Here is a 24,450-nt window from a genome sequence, read left to right on the forward strand (position 1 = left end):
AGACACTATCTATGCCATCAGAAGGAGTTCTCCCATTAGCACAGGTAATCCACCTCCTGGAGACAGGGTAGCTATGTTGACAGAAGAATTCTTGTATCTACACAGGGGGTTAGGTTGGTAGAAGTGTATCTCTGAGGGGATTTTTCAGACCTTGACAGACAGCTGTTTTTTGTAAATTCCCAGTATTGATCATCCCTAAGTCTTTATTATGTCAATTAAGTCATAATATAGTTTATATACTGTATTTTAGCAAATATACCCCGTGGTTTTTGTTGTTTCAGTAAAAAAAATCTTGTATACCCCATGTACGAGTATAACCCGTGGGGTATACAAGACTGTGCCGGGGGTATATTTACAGTGCAGGGTGAGGGGCGGAAGAGTAGCCAGCCACTCACTGCCCTGGTTCCTGCGCAGCCACCAGCCTCTGGGCAGGGGAGCGATCCAGCCGGGCACTCTCCCCTGCCTGCGGCCGCCACCGCCACACGCTGGCCCCACTGAGCACTGGCTTGTTGCTCCTGCACGATCCAGCAGGGTGCCCTCCCCTACCTGCAGCTGCCGCCGCCACATGCTAGCCCCGCTGCGTGCTCACTTGTTTTTCCTGGGCCGGGACATGGCTCAGGGCGGCGGGGCAGGCGATGGCCCGGGAGCAAGAAGCGAGCGTGCAGTGGGGACTGCGTGTGGTGGTGGTGGCTGCAGGCAGCGGAGGGTGCTTGGCTGGATTGCACAGGAGCAACAAGCACCATACCCCAGCCCTGTTCCTGTGTGCCGGTGAGTGGGGGTGGGGGGCTGTGAGGGGGTGCAGGGAGGTCACAAGCGGGATACAAAGGAGGCTGCAGGGGGAGTGTGAAGTTGCGACGATCTGTGGCAGGGCAACCCGCCACCCGGAACAGGGGTCTGGGCTCCTTCCCAGTACTTTCTGTAAAAAAAACCCCAGTATACCCAGCACAGAAGTATACCTCACGGGGGGGGGGGGGGGGAGGAGTGCAGGGTTTGTAAAAACAAATATAACCTGCAGGTTATATTCGCTAAAAGACGGTACTAATACTTCTAGTTCTTCCTGTTCATTCCCCATATTCCTTGCTTTTGTGTATAGACACCTAATCTGTTGAATAAATTAATTTCTACTAATTAATTTCCTTCTTGTTGCTCCTGTGGTCCTGTAACTTTCCATGTTTCCTGCAACATCTAACTCTGTGGTAATGTTGCCTTTTTTATGCTTACATGTGGCCTCTTGTCACCTGCCCCCTTTGAACTAAGCTTAAAGCCCCTCACAGTAGGTTGGCAAGTTGGTACATGAAGATGATCTTCCCCTTCTTAGTCATATGGATCCTATCTTTTCCCAGGTGACCACCTTCCTAGAATAGCAACTCATGAATCAGGAAGCTGAAGACCTCACATTTATACCACCTGTGCAGCCATGCATTTATCTCCTGGATGTACCTATCTCAAGGTAAATTTGCAGGATTAGTGTTAGTAAAACATCTTTACTTCTAAACTGAGCATATCTGATATGAAATCAGTAAAACACAATAGACATGGAGTGACCCCCATCCCCATTTGGTTTTTACAGTCATTTTCCAGTGTAGAGCTCTGCTTTAATATAAAGTCAGTCTGCAAACTACATGGACATTTGAATGTGTTGGTTGACTGCTTCTGCGTGTATGCTGCTTATATCCTTGAATGCATAATTAGCCATACAGTTGCTTCATCACAGTCTGCAGTCTTTACCTGAAGCTAAATGTAAAATGATGACAAAAACTTAACTATTAAAGGTTATTGCTGTTAAGAAGAAATGTATTTTCATTTTTGTACAAAAGGTATTCATGAGCCAGTGTGAACTGTGACATGTAACAGTGGAGTTTTGTAGTGCGACTCAAAATCAGTTTAAAAAACAACATAAGCATGAGCATAGCAAAAGATTTTATGGAAGACATACAGCTTTATTAATTTTAGTTCTGTTCACCAGGTTATATTTCATAACTGCTAAGGAAAAGCCCCACTCACTACAAGGAAGGAAGATTTTCAGAAAGTGTTTGAGAGTCTGCAAGTATGCACCATTGACTATGGCGTATCTGTCAAACTACAAAAAGTCACTCCCAGAAAAATCAGTGCACTCTGTTGTATACGAGGAATTAAAATGACAAATTAGTAGGGAAATTAAAGTACAGTCAACTGATGTTATTTATTCAGAAGATTTCTCATGTAAACCCAAGGTAGGCACAAAGACATCCCAATGTACCACTTCAAACATGCATATGGGGCTAGCCTCGGCTATGAAATCTAAATTTAATATCATAGCAGTATGGCATCAGTTCTGAACAGAGAAGTATGGAATTGTAATGTGTTTCTCCTGCCCCCATCGAATCTACCCTGGTTGGTAATCTATGTGATAATCGGATGAAAATGTTCAGCTCTCTGACTAACCCATCGCCAGTGCAGAATCATCTTCCAAGAGACCAAGACCTCTCATTTCCATGGCAACATAGTTTCAGACACCATGCTGCAAGCACTGCCTGGGGTGAAAATGCTGTACACAGTTCACGGGAGTTGGTAAGGCTGGGCAGGCTAGTTGCAGTGAGTAATATGTTTTATGAAGTTAGCCATTTTTTTTTTGATTGCAGAAATAACAGCAGACCCAAAACAACAAAGGTGAGCCTTTTCCACGCCAAGCTATCAAGACCCATGCAACCTCAGCCATGGGACCGTGAGGCAGAATAACTGCTGGAATGAGCCATTATGAAACTCAAGCCTGCCAAAACAGAGACCAGCAGCTGCAATGGAGACCACTGTTTTCCATTGTTTTCACTGTGAAAAATCTTTCCCTTCTGCTGATTGACAGTTTGTTTTAGCCCCCTCCCAGACCCTGCAGCTCATTGAAGCATTGCTTTGCTGAGGGCCAGCACAAAGCTCAGGGCATCATTTAGGTATTAGTTACATTCTCATAATGGGATAGCTGTGAAGGTGATGGGCTAGCTCACTGCACAGGAGTGAATTTCACCTGCTGAAATCTCTTCTTAGCATCGTCCAATTGTATGAGGCATTGTATATGTGCAAAAGGGTCATGAATACCTTTTCAAGCACATCTGCTCCAAAAGCTAATATTTGTAAATGCTTTTTTCAGCATTCACTATGCTCTAGTCCTGATTCATGTGGCTCTTCCACCTCCTTCTGAACATAAAACCCACCTTTAAAAAAAGGTAATAATTGGTTTACAAACCAGATATAGAGCCTAGTCTAAATCTTGCTCTCAGCTCTAGCTGTATCACATGTCCATCCTCAAAGGGATACAATACTCAAATAATCTCTTATGCCTCCTATGAGCTTAAGGGATAAGGAGGGCCACATCAAGTGGAGATTGCTGAAGGCATAATCCCTGCTCTGTAATGGAAATCACTCTTTGCTGCATATTTCCAAAGAAACAGTCAGTGCTTCTCCCAGCATAGAACCAATGTGTGTAAGTGGTGGTGTCCCATGGCCTTTGTGGAATGCTATCAACTGGGAGCAGTTCTAGATACCCTCTTTGCCTTTATGCCATCAAATGTTCTGAAGCAGATTATGCCTTCCCACTGTAGGGATATGTCTAGACTACATGCCTCTGTCGGCAGAGGCATGTAAAATAGGCTACCCGACGTAGTCAATGAAGCGGGGATTTAAATATCCCTGGCTTAATTAAAATAAAAATGGCTGCCACACTGTGCCGGCTCAGCTGATCGTTGGCACAGCGGGGCAGTCAAGACGCGGATTGGTCGACAGGGGAAGACTTTGTCAACCACTCCCTTATGCCTCGTGAAATGCTGTGCCAGCACAGCGTGGCGACCATTTCTGCATGTAGTCTAGACATACCCTAGGGGTGCCCTACCTCAGGTGGGAAAGACCTCACTGCACCCTCTTTGCCTTCTTACACACAAGAAGATGGGAGAAGAAGAACAAATTTGCCAGAGAGTGATGTTTGCTCCTAAAGTATCCAAGATGAATGATTCTCTCTGAGAAATATTTAGAATAGTTTACAGACCCTGCCGTGAAAAGTAAGTATCTGAAGTTTCAGTATGAAAAATGTGTTTCTCTTTTCCAAAAAGAAAGGTGAAACATGTTCTCTGAATAGGCACGCACATAAGCTTTCCTTCGATTTCAATTGATGTCCTGCATGTATGACATGTACTTCCTAAAATACCTAATGTAATTTCACTTAAATATCCAGTGTTCTAAAAGGTACCTTTCCTAAGTGCCTTTTGACACATGTACAATCTCTAGAAACCAAGAAAGATTCAAAGACCAATTTTTTACATCAAAACCAAAGAAAGACAGGCAATTCTCTCATAAACCAAGCACACGTAAAACCCTTATCCCCACTAGGTAAAAGCCTAGGAAAACAGACTGGTTTTGTACTGTTGAATAAAAATAGGAACCAATGGCAATTCAAACTTCCAACCTATCTGAAAGCATTCTGCCTCTGGTAATCAGGGGTGTGCCTACACAGCACCCTTACCTCGGAATAAGCTGCACAGTTTGTGCTATGCAAATAGTGTATCTTATTTCTATGTTATTTCAAAATAAGGTGCTATTGCAAAACGTCCCTTATCCCTCATGCAATGAGGTTTACAGGGATATTGGACCAGCAAGTCTATTATATTTTGATATAATGGGTAGCTCTTAAGACGCGGAAGAGCTATTTCAAGATACCAGAAATAGCTCCGCTCGAAATAGTTCCGCTGGGTAGATGTAGTCCAGGAGTTCAGGATTGGGAGCCATTTATTTAGGCACATCATCTGACTTCAATGGTCAGCAACTTAACTTGCTTGTATTTTTATAATATAAGGAAAATTATAGAAGGGAAAAAACCTGTGTTTTGCATTCCATCTCACTATTAATGCAGAGAATATTCCAGACTTTCTGCTTTGGCATTTTTGGCCAAATTTGAGATTAAACTATTTCAGAAACTCATCTAGGCTGAATGCGCCTTCAGATGCCTCCTCACTCACCTGAAGGTGGGGGAACACAACATCCCCCAGGTGGTGTCAGTCAACATTGTAGAGAGGAAGGGGGAGGCCTTCCTTCCAGAGTGGGGGGCAGAGGCTGGCTGGGAGGGACAGGCCTTCGAGCAGCCATGCACAGCTGCCATCTCTCAGGCCCATCAGGTAGGGGTGCATTTCTCTGAAGGACTCCAGTAATTCTTCCTGGGGCCTCTCTACTAGGGGCCTGTGCTTTGCCCCTATCTGCCTTTCCCACAACAGCCCCTCCCTTCCCCCTACAACCTTCCTTCCCTGCAGACAAAATAAAAACAACTGTTTAGTTTTGGAAAAAAAAAACCTTTAATAAAAGTAACTGGGGAGGGGGAGAGGGGCTGAGAACCCGGCTATGAGTGGGGGTGAGAACCTTGGAGGGGGGAAGAGAGGACTCAGAACTGGGACTGAGATTGACATGTGGTTTGGGTGGTTGTTCCATCTCACATCTGGGGACCTCAGCAACCTCGGGGTCAGGAGGGTCCTGGAAAAATAGGAGGACAGGCCAGAGGGGGTGCTGGAGCGGGGTCAGGCATGGCAGGAGGCAGGGGCTAGCATGGCAGTAGGAGCAGGGGCTGGCATGGCAGGGGGGGTGGTATTGGACCAGGGGCTGAAGCAGGGACTGGGACTGAGGCACAGATGTTGTGGCCCAGCTGCAGCATCTCGGTCCACATCTGGGTTGAGGTCTACTCATGAAAAGGGGAAATAAAAGCCACTGTCCGTGGGTGATCAGCAGCATCTGTGCACATCCCTGAATGCAGGGGACCAGGAAGTAGGAATAAGATCCTCCGGAAAAGGGCGCTTTTCCCGGAGGATCGGGGCCAGTGTAGACGCTCTTTTCCGGCTTTTCTAAAAGCCGGAAAAAAGCGGCGGACATTTTTATTTAAATGCCGCGGGGGATATTTAAATCCCCCGCGCATTTCCCTATTATGACCTGTGAAATTAACATGCCCCTTTCGGAAAAGGGGCCAGAGTAGACGTAGCCCCTGTGTGCTCTTTTTTCGAAAAAGGAACTTGATTTTTCAAAAGTACTGGTTGTAGTCTAGATGCTCTTTTTCAAAAGAGGCTTGCAGTCTAGACGTCGCCTATGTGGCCTGCAGTTTCACCCACAGTGCATGGATAGCAGACAACAGAAAAGCAGCATCAGGTACTGTATAATCCTCCTCATCAGAAGCATCCTGAGTTAGAGGAAAATAATCCTAATGGACTGAGGCTGCCTTTCACCAGCATCCTACAGTGTTTTTGCAGTTCCCCCTAGTCCAGAGCTGTTGCCATGCAGAGAATACAGAGCTCTGTACAACATGTCTAAGGATTACATGTAGATTCACTAAGGAAAAGAAAAGTTTCCCTAGCACCATAAATAAAAATGGATAATGAAATATATAACTAAATATGCACAGCACAAATTCCATGTTATACCGCATGTGCACATCTGCCATTTGAAAAGCTACTCTACAGTATGAGGCACTATATTACCCCCTACCTACCATAATTGTGTGCAAAATTCAAGATGAGTGCACAGGACTTAAGGATCAGAGCTGAGCCCCATAGGCATAACTGTCTTTCTATTATTGTTTGTATTTATCACTCTAACAACGAAGAAAAGAATCATTGAAGCTCCAATTGATGGAGATATACAACACCTAGTTTTATATTTCTTACATGTTTCTAGGGCTGTCTCCTTGGAAACTGGATTTTCAACTCATCTGCTTATCCCTTTCTTCTGAATGCAATTCTAGGAATTCATTAGCAAGCTGAGATGCTGCTAGCTATGACAGCTTAACGTCATTAGTATTCCAAAAAGTGGGAGTCAGAAAAAATGTATATCAATTTTTGCTTGTTCTCCTATTTGTCCCACTGGAGCAGATAGAAGCAGCAGATACATTGACCTTTGAATTTGTTAACACACACACACACACACACACACACACACACACACACACACACACACACAAAAATACGTATGCATTTAAATACATACTTAGCGAGGCTGGGTTTACAAGTCAGATGAGGAAGAATGAAGTCATGAGAAAAAGAAATCTTTTAACTTTGCAGTATGGTGTTAGCATATCCATGAATGAAAAGTCAGTGAAATGCTGGATTTCATTTAATATGACACAAAAATATGCTAGTAGAATTGGAAATGCATCACCACATTAAAGCATGAATCACTAGGTTCTTCCATTAAAACCATGCTCTTCTCAATACAGAGGAAACGAGATGGAGATTGTCAGAGAAGGGGTTCTGCTCCCTGTTCTGCTTCACCTCTTGACTGCTTTCATTTATGCCACTTGTGTGAGGGACCTACTGGACCTTGCACCATCGAGGATTAATTAAGCAGAATAGTGCAAAAGAGTCTGAAAATCTGGCTTTATACATTTTACTGAGTTTCCCTAGTGCACTGAAATTTGAGGTGAGAAAGCTGCTGAAAGACAACACCATTTTCCTGCTCTCCAATTACTTCTTTGACATGGAGAAAACACAATTCCTCAAAGCACAGAAAATATACCCAGTACTCCATTCCTGGGTCAAACTGGTCATTTATTCTCTCTTAGGGTAATCTATAAATACCATGTCTTCCTTTGTACAAAAGTATTGCATTGAAAGGGAAGTGTGCACAACAGAAACATTGCACCTATTGTAGGTCAATCACGGAGTTGGCTTACTCTGCGTTATTTTATTTCTCACCTATTATAGGGCCATTTTAAAAAACTTTTAATATATTTTACAATGTTTTCTGACACTAGAATGAAAGTCTTCAGATTATCCTAGACACTAACCCATAACGTTGTAAAATAGCATACAGGGACATAGTCATAAATACTAACTGTTTTTTAGATAGCTCAGTCCCCATGGACAGCTTCAAATATAATGCAAACACTTTAAAGTACTCTCAGTTTTACTTACCTTACAGCCCTGAAAATAGAAATGTCATTCAGGAAGTTCTAACTTGACCCTTTCGATTGATTTGCAAGTTGATTGCCTTTTTTATCTTAATTCCTTGATTTGTGCATGAAACACACATAAGAATGGTTAAAAGAGGTGAAGATTGCTTTAGAATCCTTGTATTCTTCATAGACTAGAGCAGAGGTACAGTAGCCTATTACAATTTATAAAAGATTACCAAATATCATTTTTACTCTAGTTGTATCGCACTCTTTCTCTTTATCAAAACATGTAATCAATCAGTAGATATCTAACTGTTTTCCTTCTCAAGATTAAAAATTTTATGATCAGGGACAGTGTGAACCAGTCAGTATGTACATACAAATATTTATGTTTTGATTGACTCCAACGAATTTAAAGAAAAATATTATTTACTGCCCAGGAGTTGTGTGTTACTTCTTTTGCATACATAATTCTCAAAGGCACCAGTGGAATTTTGCATAATAACCCTGAATAGGTTTTGACCAAAAGATGAAATGTTAAAAAATTATGAAAGTTTTTGCCTTAGGAAAAAGAACATTTTTCACTACAAAAATGTTTGAATACAAAGTTTTGAACCAGGTCTAATAAAAGCCAGAAGTAAACTATTATTTTATTTTTTATTTGTTTTAAATTTGTATATAGCTTCCAAAATAGCTCTTTGGGGGGGGGGGGGGGGGAGTGCTAGGCTGAAGATTATAAGAATTTCTCAGACTTTTAGCTGATACATTTCCAATGCAAAGGTGTTATACTCAACTCCAGGGAGCCCAGTTTTGAACAGTAAAAAAGTAATCACTGGACTGGAAGACCTGTGATGATGCCCTGATTATATTTATTATGAACAAAAAGAGGATAGTGTGCGTGGTGTTTCCAAAGGTCTCATTTCACAAAGCTGCAGATAATCATCTGTGAAATATATTGGGAGAAAAAATTAAGAAAATGGAAAGTAAAACCAAGGAAACTAACATATCTGAAAAAAATAGTTAAAAATGGAGAATCATCATTGAGATAGGGTATTTCAAGTGGGCTTATCCTGGGATCAGTACTAGGACCAATGCTAGCCAACATTTTCATCAATGATTTTGAAGTAAATATAAAAAAGTACTGTTGATAAAATTTGCAGCTGACAGAGATTGGCAAAGTTCATATAGAGCGATCTAAATCACTTGATATCTTGGGTCAATTCATACTTCCATATGCAAAGTTATATAACTAGGAACAAGAAATGTGAGCTGCACCTAGAGAATGAGGGACTGTTATCCTGGAAGGCAGTGATTTAGGGGTCAGAGAGAACTAATGATTCAAAATGAGCTCCTAGTGTGATGCTGTGGCTAAAGGGCTAGTGAGATCTTTGGATGTATAAACAGGAAATAGTAGGGGCAGGGAGGTGATTTTTATTTCTTCATATAGAATATTACAATAATGTGTACAGTTCTGCCTTGGACTTTTTACAAAGGAGGCTGAAAAATTGGGAATGGTTCAGAAATGCAGGGCTGGAGAAAAGGCCAGCAAGTGAGAGAATTAAAGAACTCGGTTTCTTTGGTTCATAAGAAAGATTGAAAAGTTGCTTGATTTTCACAGTGAGAAAATAGTAGATGGCTCTTTAATCCAGCAGAGCAAATCAGCGGCTGAAAGCTGACACCAGGTAAATTTTACTTAGAAATAAGGCACAATTTTTTAAATAGTAAGGTTGATTAATCGCTGGAACATACAATGAAAGGAAATGATAGATTATCTGTCTCTTGGTACCTTCAAATCAAGACTTGATATGCTTCTAAGAAGTGTATGGGATTTTTTTTCCAGGGAGAAAGCAGGACACCACAATTACTGAGAATACAACATAAAAGGCAGCTTATTCATTCACTCACTCTTTCACTAGTTCTGTTGACATTTACATAGTTACTTGTCTGTGGCTCAGAGCAATTTCATGGCTACTTACATTGGACTCATGTGGGGGAGGTGGGTTCTGCCAATCATGATTCTGATGCTGCAAGGTTTTTGGGTAGTAATAGGCACCAAACCTATTAGTGGCTTAAAGGATTGTACTGCCCACATGCCTGCTAGCCATCCACTCTCACAAGAATTAAAATTTAATTCTGCACCTACAGGGTTTTTTTAATTATTTGTATGCTACTGACACCAGTTTCCAGTAGAGTATCTGATAATACTACATTATTAGCAGTCAGCTGATTAACAAGTGGCCTTGACTCATTGGGAAAGTGTAAAGCTGGAGCCATGGCTGCTTTTTTGCTTTAAAGTACATAGGACAGAATCCTGTTCCTGCCCCCATTCCCAATGGGACTTTTTCTTTAATAGTTTCCATAAAGAAAGTGTGATTTCAGCACACTTGTAAATACATGGCTGTAGAAAGTTAAATCCTCCCAGCAACACTTGTAAAGAGCATGCATCTATAGCGGCTGGAATTTCCAGCACTGCATGCCTTTACTTTTTGCTGTTCTACATGCCTGCCCTCTTTTCCAAATTGCATAGCTAGGTACACCCAGCTAGGCTTGGAGACTGGATGTTGACAATAATCGGCCAATTGTTACTGATTTTTGTTTTCAGTAACCAATATTTTTACAAACATTCTTTTCCTTGGTAATTTTATTTTGTGCTTAAAATGTATGTTAATTAAAAATAACCACAATACACATCAATGCTAGCAAAGAGACAAACAACACAAAATGTAGTTTTTGACACAATATAAGATTCATGATATTCTGAGTTCCTGCTCAGCTGGTAGTAGTTTCTTTCTAAAGCTCTGAAATACAAGAAAAATATTTTCTACCCGCCTTTTGAGGAGAAGATTGCTGTTTAAAATACTCTTCTTGTGCAAATTTTCTTGCTGATTACAGACAAAAGAAAAGAATTATTCCATACTTTTTGTGTGTTTGTTTCATAGGCAGATGATGTTTCAATGTATTTTACCTTTTAAGAGTTTAGAGTAAATTATTCCCATGTTCAGTTGTTATATTCAGGAGGTATTATACCTTAATTTCCCTTCTTATATAGCAGATCAGGCTTGTAATTGTTTTTCTGCTGTGCTAAGCTTTAAATTTATCTAAGGCTGTGCTGAAAAGTATTATTACTATGTTATTGTTCTGTGTGCGTGTGATTAGAGTTTTCATGTACTTTTCTTAGAGTGACATTCTGATTACAGGCAGTCCCCGGGTTACGTACAAGATAGGGACTGTAGGTTTGTTCTTAAGTTGAATTTGTATGTAAATCGGAACTGGTACATATTGTAGGGGAAACTCTAGCCAAACATTTCTCCAGAGCTCAGTTTTATTCTCCCACACCTCACTTCTCTCATTCCTTTATTCTCAATCTGAGGTGTCTGCTGAGAAAAGCCGCTCCGCGTCTCCCTGATCTGCTGGGGGAGGGGCGCTAGCTTCGTGTCTCCCTGGTCTGCTGGGGGGAAGCAGCTAGTGCGGGGTTGCCTCACCCCGTTTGTAAGTAGGGATCCGATGTAAGTCGGATCCATGTAACCTGGGGACTGCCTGTACTTAGAGCCACCTTAAAGCTCAGTGTTATGAACATTGCTTCTTTGTGCACCTTGCTCCTGCTATTGCTTCAGAGGGCCTAGATTTTGTCTCAAAGTATATTTCTTTCTTTCTGCAGTTCTTTTACCCTTTATTACAATTACAACTTTGGTCTTTATTTTAAAACATATTAAACTTTCTAAAGCATTCATGTATCATAAGAGCTAAATGCTAAATAGCAAACACTAATTATAGTTGAGTTTGGCAAAAAGCATCTATCAGTTTTGCAATACTGAATGAATAATCCAAATGGAATTTTTTAGTGGCATGTATTAGAAACAAAACCAATTCATCTTAAAACTGCAAAACAGAGTTTTACATACCAAGAGGCTACGTCTACATTGGCCCCTTTTCCGGAAGGGGCATGGTAATTTTTGAAATCGCAATAGGGAAATGCGCGGGGGATTTAAATATCCCCCGCGGCATTTAAATAAAAATGTCCGCCGCTTTTTTCCGGCTTTTAGAAAAGCCGGAAAAGAGCGTCTACACTGGCCTCGATCCTCCGGAAAAAGCGCCCTTTTCCGGAGGATCTTATTCCTACTTCGAAGTAGGAATAAGATCCTCCGGAAAAGGGCGCTTTTTCCGGAGGATCGGGGCCAGTGTAGACGCTCTTTTCCGGCTTTTCTAAAAGCCGGAAAAAAGCGGCGGACATTTTTATTTAAATGCCGCGGGGGATATTTAAATCCCCCGCGCATTTCCCTATTGCGATTTCAAAAATTACCATGCCCCTTCCGGAAAAGGGGCCAATGTAGACGTAGCCAGAGTATTTATTTGTGCTTTTAAAAGTTTACATTTTTTAACCACCGATGTAAACATGCATACGTGCATGCATCTTTGTTTTCTTAATATTCCTTACGCTGCTTCAATTAGTTTTACACATCAGTACATTCCCTTTTATACATTTGGGGGCAATTAAATTCTAATAGAAAACCCTTTTTTGTCTGTGTGAATTTGACTAAATTATCCATAGTCAAATTATTTAAATGAGATTGTGTTTTTTCCTTTAGGAAAGCCTGCAAGAAACCAAAATTTCTTTTCCTATGATACTTTACCATTAACATATTTAGAACATTCAACTGTTTAATTCCCAACAAACTCTGCAGAGTTAACTTCTTATTCTCTTTCCTTAAATCACTTGCTTATCTTTCAATGATAAGTCTAGTAGTTCAGATATTACCATTCCAAGTATTATTCCAGGGGTCTGAATTTCCCATGCCTGTACTTTTTGCATCTCTTACTTCTGTCAGTAAGCCTTCCTCCAAAGCTCCCAACAGTCTTCCAATGTATTTGTTTCCTGCCTGAACCTAATCCTGTTTTCCTTGCCAAATCACCCTTTTCCCCAGAAACAAGCTTTGTTCTACTACCAATTTAGCAAACAGGGTGAGTTCTTCAACTAGCCTCCACAGTTTCTGGTCCCTTTGCTTTATTTATGTTTCCTATCCATTTACTTGTTGCCTGTAAATCAACTGCTAAAATGGGGAATGTAGTGACCGCAGTACTTGGTGTCCTTCCTTCCTCTCCCCCACCCCGATAGATAGACAGGGTGGTCATATCTGAAACAAAAGGCAGGACTATATAGCACTTTAAAGACTAACACGATGGTTTATTAGGTGATGAGCTTGTAGGCCTCATGGGGGTGGAGTGCTATTGTATTTTCACTGTTCTTGGAGTGGCATGACTCTTCCCTACTCTCCTAACAGGACTCTGCCTCTCTCTTATATAAAAATAGTGAATGGGTGTGGAAGATGGAATAAAGGGATGGAATAAATGGAATAAAGGGAAAGAAATATAGTGATAAATACAGTGATAAATTCTCTCTCTACATGCTTTCCTCTGTCACTTTCTTTCATGCCCTAATGCAGTGATGAGGAAGAGATATCAGACGGATGGGGAGCAGTGGAAAATGATCTATATTTATGTTGTGTAAAACATGAAAAAGGATCTCTTTGTTCTGTGGAGGGAAGTGATGAATTAGGTGAGGTTCAAGTGTATAACTGTAGTATCTATTTACAAATGGCTGGGAAGGGGAACTGGGGAATATGGGGTGGAGGGAGTCCTGCTTCCTATAGAAAAAAGCATGAAGTGATGTCAGAGAGCAAAATATTGAAAGGAAATATGCTTAATACTGAGTGTTTGCAGAATTGCACTGCAGCTTTCAAGTATGTTGTAACTGATGGGTTTTTTTGCTTTATTTGGGGATGGAGGGAGAGTTAATAGAAAAGGAGTAATTAATAAATTGAGCAAACGTGTGTTTACAATTAGATTTAATTGGCTAACATCAAATCACATTCCTATTGATTTAAAAACATTGATGGGATGGATTTATTTTTGACCCATGCTGGATAGTGCTAAACAAAGCCTGTTGGGGATTTCTTTCTTCCATTGTTCAAATATACATCTGATGAGCACTGGTGCACACTAAAGTGCACCAAATGAGATGGACTTTGGAGTTTCCTTTTTAAATCTACCCTCGTTGTGCATGTAATACTAACAGATATGCTATATGTTGCAATTTTTAATATTTTTCCCTAACAGAAAGAATCGTATTAGAAGGTAGTATTAAGTAGTATATAAAAAGGGCTAAGTAATGTTTCCCTTTGCTAAATGATAGAAAGGATCCATGTATTTCTTCTAATGAACTTTCTAGTCTTGTATAAAACCACTTAATAACAATGATGTTCCAGAATTGCTTTCCATATTACTCATGTAAATTAAACTAAACATGTTATCATTCTAATTCTGCTTTTAAACACACAAGTTGTCAGTGTGGCAAATTCAAATTTTATGTATAAATTAATAGGTAGCTATATCATTTGAAATGTTAAATCTCTGCAGCTGAATCCCCCAAAACAGCTGGGGACATAAAGTTACATAATGCAAAAACAAGTGTAAAATTACAAAATTAAATTTTCAGTGCATGTGAACAATATGGCCTCTGTGCCCATGACATGGAAGATGGAAAAGCTGGAAGAAAGTGAAGGAGGAAAGCATGAAGAGAAAGAATTTACTGGTAAATCGAACTGGTTGAAATTTTCTGACCAAAATCTTTTCTGGCAAAAATACATATTTTGTGACACCAAAACAATTAGGTTGTATCTACACTACGCAGCTTTTGTTGACATAGCCTTGTTGCTAAAGTCAGTGCAAGTGACTCCTTTTTGTTGGCACTGTTGCACAAAAATACTTCCACCCCCAAAGAGCAGGTTTCACTTTGTCAGCAGGAGAGTGCTTCTGCTGACAAAGCAATATTTGTATGTTCACTTGCCATGGCAAAACCTTGTCATTTATGAAGTGGGAGGAGTTTAAGCATTCATGAATGAGAGAAATTTTGTTGAACAAGTGTAAGCATAGTGAATTAATGTCCATTTTGTTGTTTTTTTCCCCAGAGAAGCAATTAAAGAAAAAACATAACACCTCATCAATTATTTTTAATTTGAAACACTTTGTTTTGGCTTTTTTGTCAAAATGTTTCTATTTTTAAATTCTGAACATTTTTATTTTTAAATCATAATAAAAACTCAAAACCAAAATGAAACACTTTGACCCAAATTGAACTATTTTCAGCTTTTCCATTTGTCAATAATGTCTTTAAATTTCATTTTCCATTTAATTATCATGAGGGATAAGGGATCTTTCGAAAAAGTCTTTATTTTTCGAAAGATCAGCATCTAGACTGGCGCTTTTCTCTGACAAAGCTCCGTGCCGAAAAAAAGTGGCAGCCATTTTTATGCTAATTAAGTGCGGGAGATTTAAATCCCTGCTTCATTAGCAATTGCAATACATCTAATTTACATCCCTTTTCTGAAAAAGGGATGTAATCTAGACGTAGCCTATGTGTCAGGGAAATGCCTATCATGGTGAGGCTAAAACCTGACTGACACTTTTGTGTGATATCACGGTCTTAAACATCACTCTGATGGCAAATGTGCATTTTTTATATTGTAGCACTTGTAGCTTATCCACACTGAAGCTAATGTGAGTCGACAGCAAGTGCATCTCCACAAGTAGTCATTGGAAACTTAATATGGATTTAACCAAGAAGGTCCTACACAAGCCAGAGACTTACTGAAGCCATGGAAACAGCATGATTTGAGCCTAATGCCACCTTGAGCTTTTCTGGTGCATTAACCCTGAGCATGACATGAGTGATTGTGCTAAGTACCATATTGCAAGACAGATGCAGACATATTAGAGAGAATTCTTAGGAAAGCAATAAAAATTACAAGGTGGGTGGAGAATTTCCTTTACATGAGCAGATTAAAAGAGGAGAATCTATTATATGCATTGCCCAGCTAAATGCCGATTGTGTTTATTTTGTAGACTTCCCTGCTCCAAGACACAAAGTAGAAAAGGGAAATACTTAAACTAGTACAAAGAGGCACAAGATCAATAGGGTTGAAAAGCAAAGTACACAAATAATGTAGGAACCAAATTAAGATGTTTTCTGAGAGACTAGGCCCCCCCATCCTGCACAGGAAATGGAACAGGTACAATATTCACTCCATGTGGTTCTCTATGAAAAAAAGGAAACTGACTTGTGAAAGAGTTTCCTTTTGTCAAACCTATATTGCGGGAGTGGGGAACCTAAGGCTCGGGGGCTGGATGCAGTCCCTGGCTTGCTTGGATCTGGCGCATGAGGCTGGGGGCTTCCCCTAGCATTGGGGAGGCCATGCTGGTGAGGGGTGGAGTTTTATGTTGTTGTTTCTCACTTCTGTGCACCTCTCAACTGATTTTTCTGTGGGTCAGTGGCCCCTGACCCAAAAAAGGTTTCCCACCATTGCTATATTGGATAAAATGCTGGAAAGCATAAAGAAAATGCAGACGCCTGCATTGGCAAGGTGTGGGCTCCATGACCTAGCAAGTCTTTTTCAGTCTCTAGTTTCTTTGTGAGCAGTAGTCACAAAGGAGCATAGCTGCCCCAAATGTGTTTGTTCCAAGATGAATCCTTTATAGACTGAACAGTTACAACAAAAGTAAAGATTCAAGTGGAGATCTATTTGGAGGGGGGGGATTGCTGTGAGGAGAGTGAAAAAAATGGCACCATTCAGATTTCCAAACAAAGGCATGCTATTCTGCATATATCTTGTTCTGCTAGAGGTCACCTGGTTTAATTCTGATCATATTTGCATTAATATGCATACATTCATGAGGTATCAGCCCTCCTAATAAACATAGACACAGAAAATTCTAAAATTCCATTAATTTTCACATTGATAATATGAATTTTTGTTTGATCTAAGAAAATGTAGATAGTATCAAGACTGACTACCCAACAAAGCAGACTATGAGAGTGGGGAAGGGCATACATTATTCTTAGACTTTTACATATTTGGCTATGTCTAGACTGCCATGATTTTCCGGAAATCCTTTTAACAGATTTAAAGCACTTATTGCGGAAAAGCGTCCATGCCAATCTAGACGCGCTTTTGCGCAAGAAAGCCCCGATCGCCATTTTCGCCATCAGGGCTTTTTTGCACAAAACAAAACTGCGTTGTCTACACTGGCCCTCTTGCACAAAAGCATTTGCGCAAGAGGGCTTTTGCCCGAACGGAGCAGCATAGCATTTCCGCAAGAACACTGACAATCTTACATGAGATCGTCAGTGTTCTTGCGGAAATTCAAGTGGCCAATGTAGACAGTTGGCAAGTTTTTCCGCAAAAGCAGCTGCTTTTGCGGAAAAACTTGCCAGTCTAGACGCAACCTATGTGTCAGAGACAATGGGTATGAGTCTCTATTGCGCCAAATGTAGTCATTTACACTACTGTACATGGGTGTACAATACTACCAAACCAGAATGGTTGTGTCTTTTACATGCTGTTTGAACCAGTATAAGTGACTTTGTAAAATTCTGTGCAATGGAGAATTGGATCTAATGTAAAATTTCCTACCAGGGATGAGGTGGATGAGGTAATATCTTTTATTGGATCAGCTTCTATTGGTGGAAGCTTTTTTGCTGCGCAGAGCTCATTTTCAAGCCTGGGAAACTAATAAAACTGTCACAGCTAAATAAAAAGTGGAACCAGATATTTTTCCTCATTTCCAAATTTTCTGGGCAGTCATTCTAAAATCTTTAAAAGACTTATTATACTGAAAATCTGCTTTTTTCTTTCGCAACTGCAAACCTATATTGAGAAAAACAAGTAAATGTCAAATATATATAAAGAGAGGCTTATATTAAAGTATATGGAGGGCAAAATTGAAATCTCACTATGCTCAAGAATGTGAGTAAGAAAATCTATATAACTGCAGCTGTTGTGAAAGACCATTGGAAATGGGCGTATTCATGTTCTTTCTCTACCTTATTCACATGCTCACTTTTATTTTTATTTGTAATACGTAACAGCAGTTTTCCACACCTACATATGCTTGGATATGTTTCTATTCCATGTACATAAAATTACTTTTCAGTTTGTATGAATAAACATTTTAAGAATATATTTTCACAGTGCATAGTCCTAGGTTGTAGATGTGGAGGTATATATCCTATAGTTTTTAAATTGTAAAATATGTTATATGCCTTTGGTTGGTTGTACAAGCTGGACCTCCCTGAACCTGAGGTGTCCTGAACCAGGGAGTTTTCTGGACCGGGGGGGGGGGGGGGGGGGGTAGTGCTTGCCTGCAGGCTGCACCCTCCCGGGCTCCTATCCTTGGGGCTCCCAGCCCTGTGCTGGCCCCTCTAATGCTGGCCTGGCAGAGGCTCCTCACACTGCTGCCTGAAGGCTGCCTCAGCATCCCCTGGGACTCTCAGCTGGGATCATGTGGCCGCTGAACGCTGCTGCTACAGGATGTTCCACAAGTACCCTGGAAGGGGCCACCTACCTACCTCACTCCTCTGATAGGGCCAGCCCTGGGGTCCCTCTGACAGCCCCGCTTCAGCTGGGGTGCTCTCAGCTGGTGCTGTCCAGTCACACTGGCCCCAACAACCTTTCCTCAGGTTCTGGCAAGGACTGCCTGGCTATCCCTAGCCCTGTTGCTGCTGGAGGTTCCCTGTACTGGCCTCTCACTTCCAGAAGTCCCTCTGCAGTCAGAGGTTCCTCAGATAGGGCTGGGACCCCCCAGCCGCCTAGCCCCGTTGACATCGGGGGAGGACCCCACCGCATCAAGGGCTCCCTATCCACTGTCTGGCGTAGCCGCTGTTGGTCCAGCTTGAACTCCCCAGCTCACATGTTGTCTCTCACTGCCGCTTCTGGTGCTCTTTGGTCAAACAACATCAGTGGCCCCGCTGGACCACGGATGTTGCTGGACCAGAGAGTCTTGGATTTCAGACTCATACTGTTCAACCTTTATTAGTCACAAGGATCATTCATACATGCTCAAAATGGAAGGAAACTGAGTTTTTCAGGTGTTAAAGGGACACACCAAAAAGACTAATTTTCAAATTTAACATTTATGCAAACACTGTTTCTATAGTATTTACAGTACATTAAGAAGTACAGCTGAATTTCCTTGGCCTTGACATGACTGCATTAAGGACTAACATCATAATCCTTAGCTGTTAGCACAATAGATTTAAAGGTTAGCCCCTCCTCATAGTTTTTGTTTGCCACATACCTCTGTACACAGAGCTCAACAACTTTCTGTGGATAGTTATCTAGTAGCACTGTAAATGACCTTGGCTGTCAGAGTGAGTTAATTTTACACAAGCACTGAAAAATATTATTAAATGTATTTATATTATAAATAAGATGAACTCAATACTAGACAGCTCTCTGCAATCCATTGAATAGTGGATTTTCAATTTAACAACTACAGGTTGAGCCTCTCCAGTCTGTCACTTTCTCGTCCAGCAACATCTGTGGTCCAGCATGATTTTAGCTAGAGGGATGTCTGCTTATCATGGGGGTGGCCAAGTTTCCCATGGTCCCATAAAGTTTGTTTACAACCACTAGTCCTGCCTCTCAGTGTTCTGTGCTGTTATTTAGCTCTATTTCATCCCTACATGTCTTCTAAGAGCCCTGTAAGCAGTGGAAGTGTTGGTAATGCTGCTAGACAATATTGACCTCCTATTGTCTGGTGAACTCTCTGGTATGGCACTGGTCAGGACCCAAGGGTGCCAGACTAGAGAGGTTCAACCTGTATGAATGAACATGATATTGTATATAGTTAGTAGTAGATAACCTGGATCGGGTCTGTCAGTGCGGGGTGGGGAGGGACAGCAAAGAAGGCAGTTGCCCCTATGCCCTGTGTTTCAAAAGGGCTTGGGGCTCCCAGCTGTTGCTGCTGCTACCACAGGAAAGGTGGTGGCTGGGGCCCTGGTGCCTTTAAACCACTTGCAGAGTGCCCTATGGCACACTCCAGGAAGCATTCAGGGCTGGCTATGGATAGAGTGGCAAGCATGGTTCACTCTGGGCAGTGCTGAGGGATGGCTGCCCCCAGCCCTGTCATAGAATCATAGAATCATAGGACTGGAAGGGACCTCGAGAGGTCATCGAGTCCAGCCCCCCGCACTCAAGGCAGGACCAAGCTCCGTCTACACCATCCCTGACAGATGTCTATCTAACCTGTTCTTAAATATCTCCAGAGAGGGAGATTCCACCACCTCCCTTGGCAATTTATTCCAATATTTGACCACCCTGACAGTTAGGAATTTTTTCCTAATGTCCAATCTAAACCTCCCCTGCTGCACTTTAAGCCCATTACTCCTTGTCCTGTCCTCAGAAACCAAGAGGAACAAATTTTCGCCTTCCTCCTTGTGACACCCTTTTAGATATTTGAAAACCGCTATCATGTCCCCCCTTAATCTTCTTTTTTCCAAACTAAACAAGCCCAGTTCATGAAGCCTGGCTTCATAGGTCATGTTCTCTAAACCTTTAATCATTCTTGTCGCTCTTCTCTGTACCCTTTCCAATTTCTCCACATCTTTCTTGAATTATGGCGCCCAGAACTGGACACAGTACTCCAGGTGAGGCCTAACTAGTGCAGAGTAGAGCGGCAGAATGACTTCACGAGTTTTGCTTACAACACACCTGTTGATACAACCTAGAATCATATTTGCTTTTTTTGCAACAGCATCACACTGTTGACTCATATTCAACTTGTGGTCCACTATGACCCCTAGATCCCTTTCCACCATGCTCCTTCCTAGACAGTCGCTTCCCATCTTGTATGTATGGAACTGATTGTTCCTTCCTAAGTGGAGCACTTTGCATTTCTCTTTATTAAACCTCATCCTGTTTACCTCTGACCATTTCTCTAACTTGCTAAGGTCATTTTGAATTATGTCCCTATCCTCCAAAGAAGTCGCAACCCCACCCAGTTTGGTATCATCTGCAAACTTAATAAGCGTACTCTCTATCCCAATATCTACATCATTGATGAAGATATTGAACAGTACGGGTCCCAAAACAGACCCTTGAGGAACTCCACTTGTTATCCCTTTCCAGCTGGATTTAGAACCGTTAACAACAACTCTCTGACTACGGTTATCCAGCCAATTATGCACCCACCTTATCGTGGCCCTATCTAAGTTATATTTGCCTAGTTTATCAATAAGAATATCATGCGAGACCGTATCAAATGCCTTACTAAAGTCTAGGTATATGACATCCACCGCTTCTCCCTTATCCACAAGGCTCGTTATCTTATCAAAGAAAGCGATCAGATTAGTTTGGCATGACTTGTTCTTCACAAAGCCATGCTGGCTATTCCCTATCACTTTATTACCTTCCAAGTGTTTGCATGTGATTTCCTTAATTACCTGCTCCATTATCTTCCCTGGGACAGACGTTAAACTGACCGGTCTGTAGTTTCCTGGGTTGTTCTTATTCCCCTTTTTATAGATGGGCACAATATTTGCCCTTTTCCAGTCTTCTGGAATCTCCCCTGTCTGCCATGATTTTTCAAAGATCATAGCTAAAGGCACTGCCTCTTCTGGGAGCATAGAGCCACCTTCCCACCTTGTCCAGAGGCCTGATAAGTCTGCCAGCCCCCCTGACATGGACAGTTTGACTCTGTCTCTTAAGAGGGGGCCGCTCAACGTTTAAAGCTATGCTTAGTTTTCAGAGGCACACTACAGACCTTATAACCCAGGCATAGACATGTGAAGTGGTTTTCAGGCCCTTTAGTATTCTCCTGGATTCTGGACTGTTTTTGATACTTGAATTGTCTCCAAGAGTAGAAGTTAGACTGCTCTGAGTCGTTGCATAACTTATGCCCGTGTTCTTGCCATATGTCAGTCTTGATCTTACTGTGTGCTGTGGCCTTGATCCTGTCCTTGACATGACCTTCCAACCCCCATACACAGCCCCTACTTGAGGGCTTGAAAAGGGGGAGGGGGCAAAAGAACAACTTATAGCTCTATTATAGGGCCCAATTGACTGAACAGGAAGGCATCTAGGAGATTGCTCCTGATTGATTGGAAAGGAAGATACCTAGGCTTTATAAGGCAAGGAAGAGTAGTCAAGCAATTGCCTTCTGATTGAGGGGAACTGTAAGGGTCTGTGAAGAAGGAAGGTGAGATAGAGAGAGCTCTATAGCTGGTTCTGAGAGTGCAGAAAGAGCAGAAGGTGGCACTAAATCAAGGGAAGCAACTACAGTCCATTTTGCCAGATCATACCTAGAGAATTGCTGGGCACTAGGGCTGCATCTCTGTGAGGATTCTGGATCCTAGACATCTGGAGTGCATGATGGGGGAACCTGATGAAGAAAAGATCTGGAACTTAATGCTGGGGATAATTTGCTTTTAAATATGTAGAGACATGGTGATTGTGTGCAATGTGTTTAACCAGGCAGAGGGCACAATGACCATGGGTGCAAAGGCAGACCCCTGATGGATTTGGGTAGAGGGCAGAGCTCTCACATGCAGAGTTCCCATGTTGGGGTGTTAAGAATGTTCAATGGGGTGTTCAGCAGGTTTGCTTTGGAGGAGGGGGAGGCAAGTTGGATCATCAGAAGTGGGATTGTCCACTTAGAGAATTTCCTCTATTTTTCATAAAATACTGCATTGTCAAAGTAAAAGGCTGTTTTAGTGAATGAGGGTATGTCTACACTACAAAGTTAATTCGAACTAATGGACGTTAGTTCGAATTAACTTTGATAGGTGCAACACAAGCGCTCCGCTAGTTCGAACTTAATTTGAACTAGCAGAGCGCTTAGTTTGAATTAGGTAAACCTCATTCTACGAGGACTAAGCCTAGTTCGAACTTATGAGTTTGAATTAAGGCGTGTGTAGCCCCTTAATTCAAACTAGTGGGAGGCTAGCCCTCCCCAGCTTTCCCTTGTGGCCACTCTGGCCAACACCAGGGAAACTCGTCTGCCCCCCTCCCGGCCCCGGACCCCTTAAAGAGGCACGGGCTGGCTACGGTGCCCGTGCCAGGTGCAAGCCTGCCAGCACCCAGCTAGCAGACCCTGCACCTGGCACGGCTCGAGCCAGCCACCCAATGCCCCCCAGCCCTTCCCCCTCTTCCTGGGACCAGGCTGGCGGCTCCCGGGAGCTTGCCCGGGACCACAAGAGGTGGGCACCCACCTGGTCTAGTGCGGACATCGTGGACCTCGTCCACAACCTCCGCACTAGGCACAGGAAAGTGGCCATCTAGGGCAGGAGAGCTGCCAGCCTTGCCACCCAGCAGCAGGTGTGCATGAAAATCAAGGTGGTCCACTGAGACCCCCGACCCTGAGCCCTCAGCTTACAATGGCCGTCCTGGGTCAGACCAAAGGTCCATCTAGCCCAGTAGCCTGTCTGCTGATAGCGGCCAACCCTAGGAACCCTGGAGGGGATGGAGCGAAGACAGTGACCAAGCCATTTGTCTCGTGCCATCCATCTCCAGCCTTCCACAAACTTTGGGCAGGGACACCACTCCTACTCCATGGCTAATACCACTCCATGGACCCAATCTCCATGACTTGATCTCACTTCTCTTTAAACTCTGTTCTAGTTCTAGCCTTCACAGCCTCCTGCAGCAAGGAGTTCTACAGGTTGACTCTTTGCTTTGTGAAGAAGAAGTTTCTGTTACTAGTTTGAAGCCTGCTACCCATTCCTTTCCTTTGGTGTCCTCTAGTCCTTCTATTATGGGAACTAATGAAGAACTTTTCTGTATGCACCCTCTCCACCCCCTCATGCTTTTATAGACCTCTATCGTATCCCCCCTCCATCTCCTCTTTTCTAAGCTGAAAAGTCCTAGTCTCTTTAGCCTCTCTTCATATGGGACCTGTTCCAAACCCCTCATCATTGTAGTTGCCCTCTGCTCTCCCACCCTCTCTCTTCCCCTCTCCCATCTCCTTTTCCCAGTCTCCCCCAGTTTTGTTCAATAAAGAGAGATTCTATTTTTTAACACAATTGTCCTTTATTTTGTACATCAGGAAGGGGGACTAGGGAGGGGAAAGTGGAAGGAGGTGAGGGAGGAATGGGGTACGAGCTTCCGATGGGGAGGACTGGGGTGGCTCTGTGGGCTTCTGGGGGTGGAAGCTCTCCTCAGCCCCCCGATTGCCCGCTCTCCCCAGATGGCAGCCTGAGGCAAGTGCAGCCGGTCTGATGGCCGAGTGGTGTGATGTGCCCAGTGTGGGTACTCCGGGCAATCCAAGCCAGGACTGCTTTGCAAGCGGGGCACCCCTGAGAACTGTCTGTCCGGGGTGGGGGTTGGGTCCCTTTAAGCACAGCCCTCGGCTAGCCTGAGATAGCAGCTCCACGCTTTAAGTCCTCATCTGATGCCCTGCCGGCACTGCTTCCGGCCATCCTTAACCCTGGTTCAGGGTCCACTCTGTGTGGACAAGCTAGTTCAAATTAGCAAAATGCTAATTCGAACTAGTTTTTTAGTCTGGATGCATTAGTTCGAATTAGCTTAGTTTGAATTAACTAATTCGAACTAAGTTAGTTTGAATTAGCGCTGTAGTGTAGACATACCCTGAGTGATCTCTTCGGTGTTATGATTTGTGTTGATTATACAGAGTTGTAGATTTAAATATACAAACCTTGCAAATCTGTATATGTAACTATATTTAATCTTAATCCAGAAACTTCAGTAATGAAGAGTTAAGGTGGTCCGTAT

This window comes from Pelodiscus sinensis, chromosome 5 (genome assembly GCF_049634645.1).
Source record: "Pelodiscus sinensis isolate JC-2024 chromosome 5, ASM4963464v1, whole genome shotgun sequence".
Classification (NCBI taxonomy): Eukaryota; Metazoa; Chordata; order Testudines; family Trionychidae; genus Pelodiscus; species Pelodiscus sinensis.